The sequence below is a fragment of the Stigmatopora nigra genome, chromosome 11 (assembly GCF_051989575.1).
Source record: "Stigmatopora nigra isolate UIUO_SnigA chromosome 11, RoL_Snig_1.1, whole genome shotgun sequence".
NCBI classification, from domain to species: domain Eukaryota; kingdom Metazoa; phylum Chordata; class Actinopteri; order Syngnathiformes; family Syngnathidae; genus Stigmatopora; species Stigmatopora nigra.
The window spans coordinates 1,625,075-1,641,418 of NC_135518.1; the positions used below are offsets into that span (position 1 = coordinate 1,625,075).

A 16,344-nucleotide genomic window follows, 5' to 3' on the forward strand; every position below is an offset into this window, starting at 1 on the left:
ATTCCTTTCCACAGTAGGGTTGTTTTCTCCAGTTGGAGAAAAAGGCGGAGGCGTTTCAATTGAGGATACACCTTCTTACGGGAGGGTAAACCGAGAAACATACACATTTACATTTAATTAACATTACCTACTAAATCAAATTTCCAAAATGAAAATATATATTTGGACTCGGCGACGTCCCGGTTGCCATACAAAGGGGCAATCTATGGTGGGAAATATGTGTGGTACATTAACAGCAAAAAAAAATTGAAGATTGGGAAAAGCCTTGTTGCAGAAATTGGTCAAGATTGGAAAGCTTGGACTGACATATTAACCTGTGAAATTTATTTCTGAAACAGGGATTTCCCAAACGGGGGATAATTGGGCGCTGTTAATGGAGTGTAAAGAAGGCAAGCACTATGTGGAGCTACTTTGGTAAAAGGGTGGTCTCAATTGAAACATTGAGGGGACGGGGAAGATAAACTTTCTGACTTAATAAAATACGGGAAACACCAATATTAATTGAAAAGATTATTGCTCAGCAAGCAATACCATAAAACTATAGGGAACTCTTTTATATTGGGTTTGACGTCTCCATATGGTTTCAAGTGAGACTAAACCATCTTACAAAGGATTAGGATAACCTACCAGACAAGAGAAAATACGATGGGGTCTAACAACTCCCTCAATCACCATTCTTTTGGGGAAAAGTGTTTTTACAAATGAAAAAACGTGTCCTACTTGGCAAGAAAGAAAAAAATATTGAAACAGTGTTTATCTTGTTACGCAGTAAATAGGAAGTCAATTTTTCCACTGTTTAATCATTTTACCTGCTTAAACCTTACAGGGCATGGTCTGAAGCTGGGGGCGATAAATTGAGACGTGGTGTACCGGCGTTCTAAAACAAACTACACCCCTGATACCACGTTCTGGCCTATGGTGGCGGGGTGGTAGATAAATTATACGACTCCTGCCGAAACGCGGCAGGACTAGGTACTTTGGTCTCACTGCTCTTACCGGTGTCTGTTTTTCCATCCACAGTGGAGGAGATACAATTGGCGGCTCATAATTCGGAGGTGAAGGGTCGACCCTCCCGACATCGTCGGGAGGCATGGAGGGAAGGAGATCCAACATACATTGATGCGATTGGCATCCCCCGGGGCGTACCAGATGAGTATAAGCTGGCTAATCAGATCGCAGCAGGTTGGGAGTCTATCTTCCTTCTAATCACCCCAAACAAAAATGTGGATAGAATAAATTACTTACATTACAATGTTCAAAACTTGGAAATTATACTGAACAGGGATTTGTGGCCATGAAGGAACAACTGGCAGCTACCAGTCTGATGGCGTTCCAGAATCGCATAGCGGTGGATATGATCCTTGAAACAGGGGGCGTGTGTGCAATGTTTGGAAAACAATGTTGCACCTTCATACCGAACAACGCGTCACCCAGTGGATCTCTCACCAGGGCCATTACTGGCCTGCAAACACTGAACCGCAATATGCAAGAGCACTCTGGAGTAGATACGTCCGCATTGTCAGATTGGTGGGATAAGACCTTTGGAAAATCTAAAGATTTGGACTATAGGCACAATTACCGCTATCCTAACATTGTGTGGGTGATGTAGTATCCCCTGTTTGCGCTCCTTGCTAAGCCGACTTATAACTACTGCAATTGCCCCTACAAATTCTAAAGTACATGAGTTGTATCTTATGGGACGGTTTGGGGAAAGCAGTGAGGTCCAGGAGTACGGTAAATCCGAGGACCAATTGGACGAATATAATTATGTTTTTTCTCTTTCAGACCAGCCATGGGAGTAAGGAGTAGGCGGATAAAATCGCAGTCACCGACATTTCCATTTAGTGATTACTAAGAAATGACTAATAACATACATATTATAAAAACGGGGGAATGTTGGGTTTATTCTGTTTTATTATTATAATAGTTATATTAATTCATTTCTTTATTAAATCATTCTCTTTCTTTTCTCTGTATTAATTCATTACTTTGTTAAATCATTCTCTTTCTGTTTTTCAAAAGTGTTGAGGTCACACCAAGTCATCTTTAACCTAGACAGCCTGTTCCAGGATGGTTATACAAACAATCCACCCAATCTGGGTCCTTGAGATTTGGTGGGCCCTTGGTGACGAGGACAGGGCTATTCGGACAATAACAAGAATATTGTTATCGTTATGTAACCGTACACTTCGGGTTTTTCTGTATGTAACGATTATATGATTATGATTATATTATATGATTCTTAGGTCAAGGAGGTTGTATAATTACTCTAATCTAAATGTTGTTAGGTCTAGTCCCTGTTTTTGTTATTAGTAAAATACTTTGATTGTTATTGTAGTCCCAGATGTTGTTTTTACTCATACGTGATGGAATGATCAACAACTCTGTAACTTGTGACCATAAGAATGGGACGAAAACGTCTATTCGAGGAGACGTTCGGAAGTTGTAAGGGACACTTGCTGTAATGCTCCCCTCCGGAGGCTTTTACCTGTTGTATCCATTTCTATTTAATTAAATGTCAATAATTGAATAAGATGTCTTCCTGCAGTTATTGATAATTACGGACGAAGGTAATTATTAATGAACCTGACATTTTGGTCCTTCTGAGCCATGGAGGTCAATATACCGGAGCGAGAACCCAGGCGCTGCTGTTCGACATCTGGTAAGTGACCGTGCGCACGGCGTCTTCAAAACCCTTGGTGGGCCGGAGTTTTTCGACGGGGGCGCCTGGATTCTCGGCGGTTGAAGACTTTTCCTGCTGGAGGGAGACATCTGATGGATCTCGGGTAAGTCCACATTAATGTCTGCATGTTGTGAAGGTGTTTACAAATGCGTTAAAGGGACATTGTATGTGAGGCCCATTGTTGGGCTGGTTTCGCGTCCTGGGTGACGGCGATAAAACCCTGTGTTTATACTAGTCAATGGCAGGTACGGTGGGGCATTTTGCTGGAAAGTGTCCTGTGTCTCAGGGGTAGGCACGAATATATTGTACTAGAGGTACAATATTGGGGCCGGGGAGTGTCCTGTGTCTAAAGGGTAGGCACGAATATACGTTGTATGGTGTTTGTGTGGTTTCTGCAGTAAAATTAGGAAAGGCCTAGGAGAAAATAAAAGTAAAATATGGGAAACACGTGTTGTAAGGCGGGTTTGGATGACGATCCAAAAAATACGTCTAACTTGTAAGGATTGGAAAAAATTGAAAAGACAAAGCGCTTTAAAAATATTACACAGCTATATTTATGGATAAATAAATATGGGTTTGCTGGCCAGCTTAAAATGCATAAAATGCAGGATAATATATGCACTAATGCATAGAGGTAATATACATATATAAATAATATGTGAGTGGATAAAAGTGTAACAGCTTGTTCCACAGACACTAATGGAGGTAATATACATATATAAATAATATGTGAGTGGATAAAAGTGTAACAGCTTGTTCCACAGACACTAATGGCGAAATAAGGCCGGGGAGAAGTTAAAAAATACTATTTTGGGAAAATAGTGGGGGCTCCCTCGGATAACGGGGATATATTTAAGACCGTGGCGGCGGGAAAGTACTGTTTGGTAAGGAAAAAATAGCGGGGCCTCCTCGGCTGACGGGGAAAATATTTACCGAGATAGGTGACGGGCGCGGAGGAAGTTTAACAAAAATAAAGGGAGCTAGAAAATTAATGGGGACACTGGTATTTGATTTGATTAATCCAGGTATGACGTTTTTGTGATTACAATTAAATTGGGTTTTTTGTGATGCTTGGGCTTGTATAACAACAATTAGAATGGTTATTTCCAAGTGCTGGTGGTGCTTTGTTAATATAACCTATATGTACTGTCAATTTACAGCAATGTGATGGCTTATTGCAGCTTGGTTTTTGATCCCGTCCGCTAGCGGGAAGATGGTGTTTAAAAAGACAAAAGAATATATACAAAATGATCATTTAAATGTTTAGCAGGGAATGTCACCTGTGTTTTTATTATGCTCTAGACTTGCCAAAAAATGTGTCAACTGCGGGGGAAGCGTTTCTGGTGCAGCGGCTCCTGATTAGATGGGAGTGAAACATGTGGGCCGCGGGGCAGACGATTTAACTGTGTTGGGCTTTCGGGAGCGTTCGGACCGTGTAAACGACTAAAATTTTGTGATCCTTTCCGTGAAGACATTATAATAATAATAATTGGCCTTGGGGGTGCTGAAGCAAACTTGAGGGCAGAAAATGGGTTTTTGCCATATTGTTGTGCTTGCAGCATACATATTCTGGATATATGGGGTCTTAAAAAAAAAATTATTGTGATGTAGTTGAATATCGGAAGAGGGGTTAATTTGACGTTTTAATGGTTGTCTTCTCTAAAAAGCGTTGTATTTGGGCACAGGGAAAAAGCTGGTTTGTAAACATAAGATAACAATGCTGTTTTCGCAGCAAGAGTGGAGGTCATAGTTAACGGCTAATTGCGTTTTCTGTTTGGACTTTTCAGAATAAGAACAATACATGGTCTGCAAGAAATGCAAGGTTATGCGGATGCTTTCGCATTGATATTTTGGGTTTTAAAATGAAATGTATTAAGAGGATAGAAAATCTGTTCAGTAAAAGGTTGATTTGGTAAAAAGCTTTGGATTTGGGAAATAGACCAAAATAGTCATTTTTGAGCAATTGTGGATTTCAAAGGGCTCTTAGTTAAAGGAAACTAGCTTTTGGAGGATAAAATAATATTAATACTATTTCAGAATTTTTTGATTGTTCAAAATACTTTAATCCAGGAGGTTGGCTGTTTAAAAAAAAAAAAAGGCCAGGATGACAAAATTTACAAAATTATGGTATATTGGTGACGATAAGGTTTTTAAAACATTAAAGTTTGTAATTAGGAATTGTCTAACAAAAGGTTGATTTCTCTCATTTAATTGTTGTAGATTTTTGTTTTGGTAACAGGCTATGGGAAATGACTCGTGTCTTAAGTAAACATCATATGAGGTGATTTACAAAGTATAGTAGGTATTGAATTATTTGGCTGTTAACGACATCAGATGGGAAATTTACAATGCAATAGTGGCATGATAAAATTCATGGCATTCATCCAAATAATTAGGTGAATTGTAAATAAAATAATTGGTTTACGATGAGCATATTTTCCCTAAGAATGGAGTAACATGGAATGTTTTTCAAAGTGCACTTGAAAGAACATTGTCTGTTGTCCTGGCAGGAGGAAATATGCTTTGTCACAGGTCATATTGATGACTTTAAGGATATTACGGATTGGATAAGCATTGGTCAATTGATACAACCAAATAACGTTGCTTTTACGGCATTAAGGGCATGCAAATTGGTGAGAACTTCAGCAACGATGGGGTTAATACGCCTGAATGTTACAGTGATAACGAGTGGCAATAACAAGCTTAGATAAGGGAGGGAAAGGAGAAATTCTCCAAATTCCAGAATCCGAATCCGCTTAGAAACAGGTTATGTTAGTCGTTTTGGGTTTTTGACAGGATGTGGTAGTACATTAATTCTGGGAAATTTTGGGAAATTGGGGACCCCATATCTAAAACAAGTTTGAGACAAATGTGTAAATAGGCTCTATTTGGCGCTGGATGCACGAATTCTAGTGGGGCCTTTCATGTTTTGAAACAAGTGACGCTTTAGGTAGATGGGTTGTCTATGAACAAAATGGGATGGGCGAAATTCGCTTACAAATTAGGCGTGTTATCTTGGTTCATAGAATTTGGAGTCAAGGCGACGTAATAAAGGCCATAGGCGTCATGTTGTATAAAATAGGCGTGGATGAATTAGTTTTACAAATGGGGGAGATTATCGTATCACCTGAAACAAGTAGAAACAAAATTGGATGGCCGCATTAAAAGGTGATTGGCATGCTATTAAAGGGAATTGGGATTTTCAAAAAACCTGATAGGGGGCCATTAGGTCATGGCGGCTGTAAAAAATAAAAACTTTAGATGTGAAACTATTCCGACCTCAATTCGGGGAACAAACAGCTAAACTGATAGCATTAAAGAGGATATAACTTTGTGTGAAACTTGAAGGAAATTTTTTACAAACGGTTAAAAGGCTAGAGTGGGGGTGTGTATATTAAAGGATCTACTAATGAATGCGGGGTGGATCCAGACCTTCCGGAATGTGGGGTATTCATGGCGTCCTCGAGACAGTGGATGTTCTCCGGGTACTCCAGTTTACTCCCACAAAATGAAATTATGGATGCTAGACTGGTTGAACACACTAAATTCTTCTGTTTATGAGTGTGAGCGTGAATGATAGTTTGTCTTTTTGTGTTTTTTGATTGGCAGACCACCGAGACATAATCTATCAATAAAAGAAAATAATTTGGGCTTGAGTCAAGGGAAGACCTATGTCTCGACAAGGGGGAGGTGGCCTTGCTACAACGGCACTACAAGGCTTAGGGTTTAAATCTATATGCATACCCACATATCCATTTCAAAAAATACATATAGATTTTATTTTATTTTTATTAGATCATATGGATATCATTCCACGATATGGAATTCCAGAAACTATTTATAGTGATAATGGCTCCCATTTTGTTAATATAATAGTTGTCTACCATCCACAATTGGCGGACCTTATATGAAGTCCTGTTTGGTAGACCTTACAAATTGTTATTATTCACTACACAAAGACAATTGGATGATGAGGCGAATCAATCAGAAAAAAAAAAAAAAACGCACACACCAAATTTAGACTATCAGAGGGAGATTTTGCTTGTCAACAGGAAACGGACGAAGCGACGGTGATTCTTGAAGACTGGATGCTGATAAGCAGCATAAAAGAAGAAACATCGGAGCAACGCAAAGTGGGAGGGTCCTTGTTACTGAAAGGGGACACGGATGCACCTTTCCCACAGTAAGAAGGTTGTCTAAATTGAAACGTTTCAAGAGGAAAACTCCCTAAACAAAGACAAAAAGTCATGTTGAAAACAATTATTGCTTTTGGGGCAATGAGATTAATGATGATTGTGATTCTATTCCTTTCCACAGTAGGGTTGTTTTCTCCAGTTGGAGAAAAAGGCGGAGGCGTTTCAATTGAGGATACACCTTCTTACGGGAGGGTAAACCGAGAAACATACACATTTACATTTAATTAACATTACCTACTAAATCAAATTTCCAAAATGAAAATATATATTTGGACTCGGCGACGTCCCGGTTGCCATACAAAGGGGCAATCTATGGTGGGAAATATGTGTGGTACATTAACAGCAAAAAAAAATTGAAGATTGGGAAAAGCCTTGTTGCAGAAATTGGTCAAGATTGGAAAGCTTGGACTGACATATTAACCTGTGAAATTTATTTCTGAAACAGGGATTTCCCAAACGGGGGATAATTGGGCGCTGTTAATGGAGTGTAAAGAAGGCAAGCACTATGTGGAGCTACTTTGGTAAAAGGGTGGTCTCAATTGAAACATTGAGGGGACGGGGAAGATAAACTTTCTGACTTAATAAAATACGGGAAACACCAATATTAATTGAAAAGATTATTGCTCAGCAAGCAATACCATAAAACTATAGGGAACTCTTTTATATTGGGTTTGACGTCTCCATATGGTTTCAAGTGAGACTAAACCATCTTACAAAGGATTAGGATAACCTACCAGACAAGAGAAAATACGATGGGGTCTAACAACTCCCTCAATCACCATTCTTTTGGGGAAAAGTGTTTTTACAAATGAAAAAACGTGTCCTACTTGGCAAGAAAGAAAAAAATATTGAAACAGTGTTTATCTTGTTACGCAGTAAATAGGAAGTCAATTTTTCCACTGTTTAATCATTTTACCTGCTTAAACCTTACAGGGCATGGTCTGAAGCTGGGGGCGATAAATTGAGACGTGGTGTACCGGCGTTCTAAAACAAACTACACCCCTGATACCACGTTCTGGCCTATGGTGGCGGGGTGGTAGATAAATTATACGACTCCTGCCGAAACGCGGCAGGACTAGGTACTTTGGTCTCACTGCTCTTACCGGTGTCTGTTTTTCCATCCACAGTGGAGGAGATACAATTGGCGGCTCATAATTCGGAGGTGAAGGGTCGACCCTCCCGACATCGTCGGGAGGCATGGAGGGAAGGAGATCCAACATACATTGATGCGATTGGCATCCCCCGGGGCGTACCAGATGAGTATAAGCTGGCTAATCAGATCGCAGCAGGTTGGGAGTCTATCTTCCTTCTAATCACCCCAAACAAAAATGTGGATAGAATAAATTACTTACATTACAATGTTCAAAACTTGGAAATTATACTGAACAGGGATTTGTGGCCATGAAGGAACAACTGGCAGCTACCAGTCTGATGGCGTTCCAGAATCGCATAGCGGTGGATATGATCCTTGAAACAGGGGGCGTGTGTGCAATGTTTGGAAAACAATGTTGCACCTTCATACCGAACAACGCGTCACCCAGTGGATCTCTCACCAGGGCCATTACTGGCCTGCAAACACTGAACCGCAATATGCAAGAGCACTCTGGAGTAGATACGTCCGCATTGTCAGATTGGTGGGATAAGACCTTTGGAAAATCTAAAGATTTGGACTATAGGCACAATTACCGCTATCCTAACATTGTGTGGGTGATGTAGTATCCCCTGTTTGCGCTCCTTGCTAAGCCGACTTATAACTACTGCAATTGCCCCTACAAATTCTAAAGTACATGAGTTGTATCTTATGGGACGGTTTGGGGAAAGCAGTGAGGTCCAGGAGTACGGTAAATCCGAGGACCAATTGGACGAATATAATTATGTTTTTTCTCTTTCAGACCAGCCATGGGAGTAAGGAGTAGGCGGATAAAATCGCAGTCACCGACATTTCCATTTAGTGATTACTAAGAAATGACTAATAACATACATATTATAAAAACGGGGGAATGTTGGGTTTATTCTGTTTTATTATTATAATAGTTATATTAATTCATTTCTTTATTAAATCATTCTCTTTCTTTTCTCTGTATTAATTCATTACTTTGTTAAATCATTCTCTTTCTGTTTTTCAAAAGTGTTGAGGTCACACCAAGTCATCTTTAACCTAGACAGCCTGTTCCAGGATGGTTATACAAACAATCCACCCAATCTGGGTCCTTGAGATTTGGTGGGCCCTTGGTGACGAGGACAGGGCTATTCGGACAATAACAAGAATATTGTTATCGTTATGTAACCGTACACTTCGGGTTTTTCTGTATGTAACGATTATATGATTATGATTATATTATATGATTCTTAGGTCAAGGAGGTTGTATAATTACTCTAATCTAAATGTTGTTAGGTCTAGTCCCTGTTTTTGTTATTAGTAAAATACTTTGATTGTTATTGTAGTCCCAGATGTTGTTTTTACTCATACGTGATGGAATGATCAACAACTCTGTAACTTGTGACCATAAGAATGGGACGAAAACGTCTATTCGAGGAGACGTTCGGAAGTTGTAAGGGACACTTGCTGTAATGCTCCCCTCCGGAGGCTTTTACCTGTTGTATCCATTTCTATTTAATTAAATGTCAATAATTGAATAAGATGTCTTCCTGCAGTTATTGATAATTACGGACGAAGGTAATTATTAATGAACCTGACATATAGAGAGATATAGAGAGATATAGAGAGATATAGAGAGATATAGAGAGATATAGAGAGATATAGAGAGATATAGAGAGATATAGAGAGATATAGAGAGATATAGAGAGATATAGAGAGATATAGAGAGATATAGAGAGATATAGAGAGATATAGAGAGATATAGAGAGATATAGAGAGATATAGAGAGATATAGAGAGATATAGAGAGATATAGAGAGATATAGAGATATAGAGATATAGAGATATAGAGATATAGAGATATAGAGATATAGAGATATAGAGATATAGAGATATAGAGATATAGAGATATAGAGATATAGAGATATAGAGATATAGAGATATAGAGATATAGAGATATAGAGATATAGAGATATAGAGATATAGAGATATAGAGATATAGAGATATAGAGATATAGAGATATAGAGATAAAGAGATATAGAGATATAGAGATATAGAGATATAGAGATATAGAGATATAGAGATATAGAGAGACAGAGAGACAGAGAGACAGAGAGACAGAGAGACAGAGAGACAGAGAGACAGAGAGACAGAGAGACAGAGAGACAGAGAGACAGAGAGACAGAGAGACAGAGAGACAGAGAGACAGAGAGACAGAGAGACAGAGAGACAGAGAGACAGAGAGACAGAGAGACAGAGAGACAGAGAGACAGAGAGACAGAGAGACAGAGAGACAGAGAGACAGAGAGACAGAGAGACAGAGAGACAGAGAGACAGAGAGACAGAGAGACAGAGAGACAGAGACATACGTATGAGACAGAGAGACAGAGACATACGTATGAGACAGAGAGACAGAGACATACGTATGAGACAGAGAGACAGAGACATACGTATGAGACAGAGAGACAGAGACATACGTATGAGACAGAGAGACAGAGACATACGTATGAGACAGAGAGACAGAGACATACGTATGAGACAGAGAGACAGAGACATACGTATGAGACAGAGAGACAGAGACATACGTATGAGACAGAGAGACAGAGACATACGTATGAGACAGAGAGACAGAGACATACGTATGAGACAGAGAGACAGAGACATACGTATGAGACAGAGAGACAGAGACATACGTATGAGACAGAGAGACAGAGACATACGTATGAGACAGAGAGACAGAGACATACGTATGAGACAGAGAGACAGAGACATACGTATGAGACAGAGAGACAGAGACATACGTATGAGACAGAGAGACAGAGACATACGTATGAGACAGAGAGACAGAGACATACGTATGAGACAGAGAGACAGAGACATACGTATGAGACAGAGAGACAGAGACATACGTATGAGACAGAGAGACAGAGACATACGTATGAGACAGAGAGACAGAGACATACGTATGAGACAGAGAGACAGAGACATACGTATGAGACAGAGAGACAGAGACATACGTATGAGACAGAGACATACGTATGAGACAGAGACATACGTATGAGACAGAGACAGAGACATACGTATGAGACAGAGACAGAGACATACGTATGAGACAGAGACAGAGACATACGTATGAGACAGAGACAGAGACATACGTATGAGACAAATTTGATTTATGAGCATACGATGCCGCGCTTTGTGGTCCTTTTTAAGCTGCGCAATGATATTTCTGACGAGCGGGAGGGGCTTCTTTTAATACGGATAAAGGAGAAAAAGCAGAATCTACGAGGACTTGAATATAAAGCCTATTTTAAAGGGTGATTTTCAGAGGTTGGGAATGGATTAATTTGTCTTTTGTTATTTTAATGGGAAAGAACATTTCAGATACGAGTTAAATGACATACGAGCTCGTTCTCGGAACGCATTGAGCGCGAATCGCAATGTGTTACTGTACATTGAACTGATAAACAATAACGTGTATACTATCCTGTGTAGCGCAAGTTTAAAAAAAAGTATCTTATTCACGAAGTGGATAAAAAAAAACACACTTATGTGACCATTCATTTAATTCTAATTAAAATAACGATACATTGCGATTGAAAAATAACCGACGAGGATGGGATTCGAACCCACGCGTGCAGAGCACAATGGATTAGCAGTCCATCGCCTTAACCACTCGGCCACCTCGTCTGGTATTAAATGCTGAGTAGGCGTTAATAATATTGGTAAAATATTTCATATGGTCTGGAATAGATATTAAATAATGGCAGTGGCTCCACAGCCCCCAACCGATCAAATAGTCCCAGGGGCTATTTCGCCGGTAACCGCTCAAATAGTCCCAGGGGCTATTTCGCCGGTAACCGCTCAAATAGTCCCAGGGGCTATTTCGCCGGTAACCGCTCAAATAGTCCCAGGGGCTATTTCGCCGGTAACCGCTCAAATAGTCCCAGGGGCTATTTCGCCGGTAACCGCTCCCAATAGTGTATACACATGTGTGTATGTGTGCGTATGCGTGTGTATGTGTGTATATGTATGTGTGTGTATAAGTGTATATGTGTATATGTGAATTTGTGTATATGTGTGTATATGCGTGTATATGTGTGTGTATACGTGTGTATATGTGTGTGTATGTGTGTGTATTTGTGTGTATGTGTGTGTATATGTGTGTGTGTATGCGTGTGTGTATGTGTGTGTATGTGTGTATATGTGTGTATGTGTGTGTATGTGTGTGTGTATGCGTGTGTGTATTTGTGTGTATATGTGTGTGTATATTTATGTCTGTATATATGTGTGTATATATATGTGTGTGTGTATATATGTGTGTATAAATATATGTGTGAGTGTATATATGTGTCTATATATATATATATATGTGTGTCTATATATATATATATATATATATATATATATATATATATATATATATATATATATATATATATATATATATGTGTCTCTATATATATATATATATATATATATATATATATATATATATATATATATATATATATATATATATATATATATATATATATATATATATATATATATATATATATATATATATATATATATATATATATATATATATATATATATATATATATATATATATATATATATATAATATTTGATCAGTATAGTACAACAAACAATGCATATTCCCAGTGATCGCCAAACCTACTTTAAAAAAACATTTGCAGAAATTATCTCACCTGCTGTAGACACAACTGTCAGGAGTCGCTGGATCGCCTCTCCTGACATGACGTCACGGTAGTTATCAGCCGTGGCTAATTACGTGATTGGATTATTTTTGGTATTTAAGCATTGTGATTTTCTGTGGACGCCGTTGGATCGTCTGGTTTCGTCCTGATGTAGTACTGGTTTAGTTCTGGTTTCGTTTCCTGTTAATCCTCGTAGTCATTGCTGTTTCCATGACGCCCCGCCGCATGTTGTTTTCGTTTGTAATGAGTGGTCAAGCTAAGTTGTTGAAGTTATGTTACCCCGTTCAATAAATCAACCTACAAGAGCTACAGATCTGCCTCACCTTTCCATTCCTTCGGCGACTCTGCATCTGGGTTCGACTTCGCCTCCACGATCGCGTCGTACTAAGCGGCGGCGATCGTAACAGCACGATCCAACCATTATGGACCCAGCGGAGCGCCACCCACGCTCGCGGCGACGCACTCGGCGACGCCGCAAACCATCCACCTCGAAGACACCGGACTGCTTGGAATGTATAAGTAACCCCTCAGAATCGTTTAGGAATTTTGTAATGAACACACCGTGGTGCGGGGCTCTCAGGCACATCATTGCTAGAGATGAGCCGCAGCTGGTAGGAGAGTTAGAGCCGCAGCGTACTCATACGCCCCACCACTGCTATGCACGTCGCCCTGGGAAGCCTTTACCGTTTCATCATGAGGCCCAGGTGCGTACAACCACCAGAGAGCGCCCAAGTTATCTTATGCCTATGCCCAGAGGAATTGATTCACCCTGGAGGGAGCCTGAAGAGTCTGGTGAGGAGGACATCATTGAGGAAATTGATTTTTTCGCTGGCGTTTCGGAATCCGATGATGAATTTTTTGACCAATTCGGACCCCGAGACCTTCCACTGGAGGAGGATTATCCCGATTGTTCCCCCGATAATTCCTATTACAAATACCCCGACCAGCAATTGCAGAGTGGGCTGGCCACCAATTGTGGGGCGCGGCGTGGTGGCGGGGGTGCTGTGCAGTCCTCCCTGAGGAGGCGCCGAGCGCCACGCCGTAGAGCGAAGCGAAAGCAATGCCTGGACACACTAACCACTGTCCAAGTTACGTGTCCGACCACGTCCCTCCAAGCTCCTTTTCCGACCACGTCCCTCCAAGCTCCTTTTCCGACCACGTCCCTCCAAGCTCCTTTTCCGACCACGTTCCTCCAAGCTCCTTTCCAAGTGCCCGAAGTTACTCGGCCGACCACGCCTTTCCAAGTGCCCGAAGTTACTCGGCCGACCACGCCTTTCCAAGTGCCCGAAGTTACTCGGCCGACCCCGCTGTACCAGCAGCTCCTAAGGACTATGCAGCCCTCCCCGTTCCAAGTGGCCGAAGTCACTCTGCCGACCACGCTTTTCCAAGTGCCCGAAGTTACTCAGCCGACCCCGCTGTACCAGCAGCTCCTAAGGACTATGCAGCCCTCCCCGTTCCAAGTGCCCGAAGTCACTCGGCCGACCACGCCTGTCCAAGTGCCCGAAGTCACTCGGCCGACCACGCCTGTCCAAGTGGCCGAAGTTACTCGGCCCAGCGCGCCGTTTCAAGTGCCCCAAGCTCCTGTGCCAAGGCCACGCAAATTACTCCCGTTGCCTTTGGGGTCGCCGGTCGCACCCGTACCGAAGCCACGGATCAGGTTTCTGGTGACGGACGGCCATTCTAACACTGCTCTCCCAAGCACCGCTCTCCCTAGCACCGCTCTCCCTAGCACCGCTCTCCCTAGCACCGCTCTCCCTAGCACCGCTCTCCCAAGCACCGCTCTCCCAAGCACCGCTCTCCCAAGCACCGCTCTCCCAAGCACCGCTCTCCCAAGCACCGCTCTCCCAAGCACCGCTCTCCCAAGCACCGCTCTCCCAAGCACCGCTCTACCAAGCACCGCTCTACCAAGCACCGCTCTCCCTAGCACCGCTCTCCCAAGCGCCTGCCCGTCCTGCGCCTGCCCGCCCAGAAGTGGCGACGATGCTCCGGCGCTCGATGAAGACGGGGCCGGCGACGTCGAGAGTGGTATTTCGCCGGAGACCCTGGAAGATGGGACTGGCGACATCGAGAGAGGCAATTCGCCGGAGTCCCTGGAGGAAGGGGCTGGCGACGTCGAGAGTGCCAATTCGCCGGTGCCCCTGGAGGAAGAAGCCGGTGACGTCGAGAGAGGCAATTCGCCGGAGTCCCTGGAGGAAGGGGCTGGCGATGACGAGAGTGCCAATTCGCCGGTGCCCCTGGAGGAAGAAGCTGGTGACGTCGAGAGTGGTAATTCGCTGGTGCCCCTGGAGGAGGAAGCCGGTGACGTCGAGAGTGGCAATGCGCCGGAGGCCCTGGCAGTAGGGGCTGGCGACGTCAAGAGTGGTAATGCGCCGGAGTCCCTGGCAGTAGGGGCTGGCGAGGTCAAGAGTGGTAATTCGCCGGAGTCCCTGGAAGAAGGGACTGGCGACGTCGAGAGGCAATCCGCCGGAGCCCCTGGAGGAAGGGGCTGGCGACGTCGAGAGTGCCAATTCGCCGGTGCCCCTGGAGGAAGAAGCCGGTGACGTCGAGAGAGGCAATTCGCCGGAGTCCCTGGAGGAAGGGGCTGGCGACGTCGAGAGTGCCAATTCGCCGGTGCTCCTGGAGGAAGAAGCTGGTGACGTCGAGAGTGGCAATTCGCCGGAGTCCCTGGATGAAGGGGCTGGCGACGTCGAGAGTGCCAATTTGCCGTTGCCCCTGGAGGAAGGGGCTGGCGACGTCAAGAGTGGTAATTCGCCGGTGCTCCTGGAGGAAGAAGCCGGCGACGTCCAGAGAAGCAATGATCCGGGTTCCTGGGAGAAGAGGGCTGTCCACCCCCCGAGCAAACAGGGTAAGGTGCCCGACCGTACTAAACTTCTAATATTTCCTGAAGACAGGCAGTTTGGCAAAGACTTAAGGGTCCAACTGGGATGCCTGCCGGACCGACCACTGCCTCGTCTCGTTTCTGGCCGGCGCGGACGCCCGCCGGATCGACCTCAGCCTCGTCTCGTTTCTGGCCGACGCGGACGCCCGCCGGACCGACCACTGCCTCGTCTCGTTTCTGGCCGGCGCGGACGCCCGCCGGATCGACCACTGCCTCGTCTCGTTTCTGGCCGGCGCGGACGCCCGCCGGACCGACCACAACCTCGTCTTGTTTCTGGCCGGCGCGGACGCCCGCCGGATCGACCACAGCCTCGTCTCGTTTCTGGCCGACGCGGACGCCCGCCGGACCGACCACTGCCTCGTCTCGTTTCTGGCCGGCGCGGACGCCCGCCGGACCGACCACAACCTCGTCTTGTTTCTGGCCGGCGCGGACGCCCGCCGGATCGACCACCGCCTTGTCTCGTTTCTGGCCGACGCGGACGTCCGCCGGATCGACCTCAGCCTCGTTTCGTTTCTGGCCGGCGCGGACGCCCGCCAGACCTGCCACTGACTCGTCTAGTTTCTGGCCGGTGCGGACGCCCACCGGATCGACCACAGCCTCGTCTTGTTTCTGACCGGCACGGACGCCCGCCAGACTTGCCACTGCCCCGTCTTGTTTCTGACCGGCACGGACGCCCGCCAGACCTGCCACTGACTTGTCTCGTTTCTGGCTGGCGCGGACGCCCGCCGGAGCGACCTCTCCGTCTGTTCTTGGGTTGGTGT

The 16,344-nt window shown here is 43.8% G+C and overlaps 1 non-coding gene across 1 annotated transcript; it reads right to left on the minus strand.

The window, feature by feature from the left end:
- Window positions 1-11,586: 11,586 nt before the first annotated feature.
- On the minus strand, window positions 11,587-11,668 carry trnas-gcu (transfer RNA serine (anticodon GCU)). Its single transcript has one exon. It is a non-coding gene; the product is annotated as a tRNA-Ser (tRNA).
- Window positions 11,669-16,344: the final 4,676 nt, after the last annotated feature.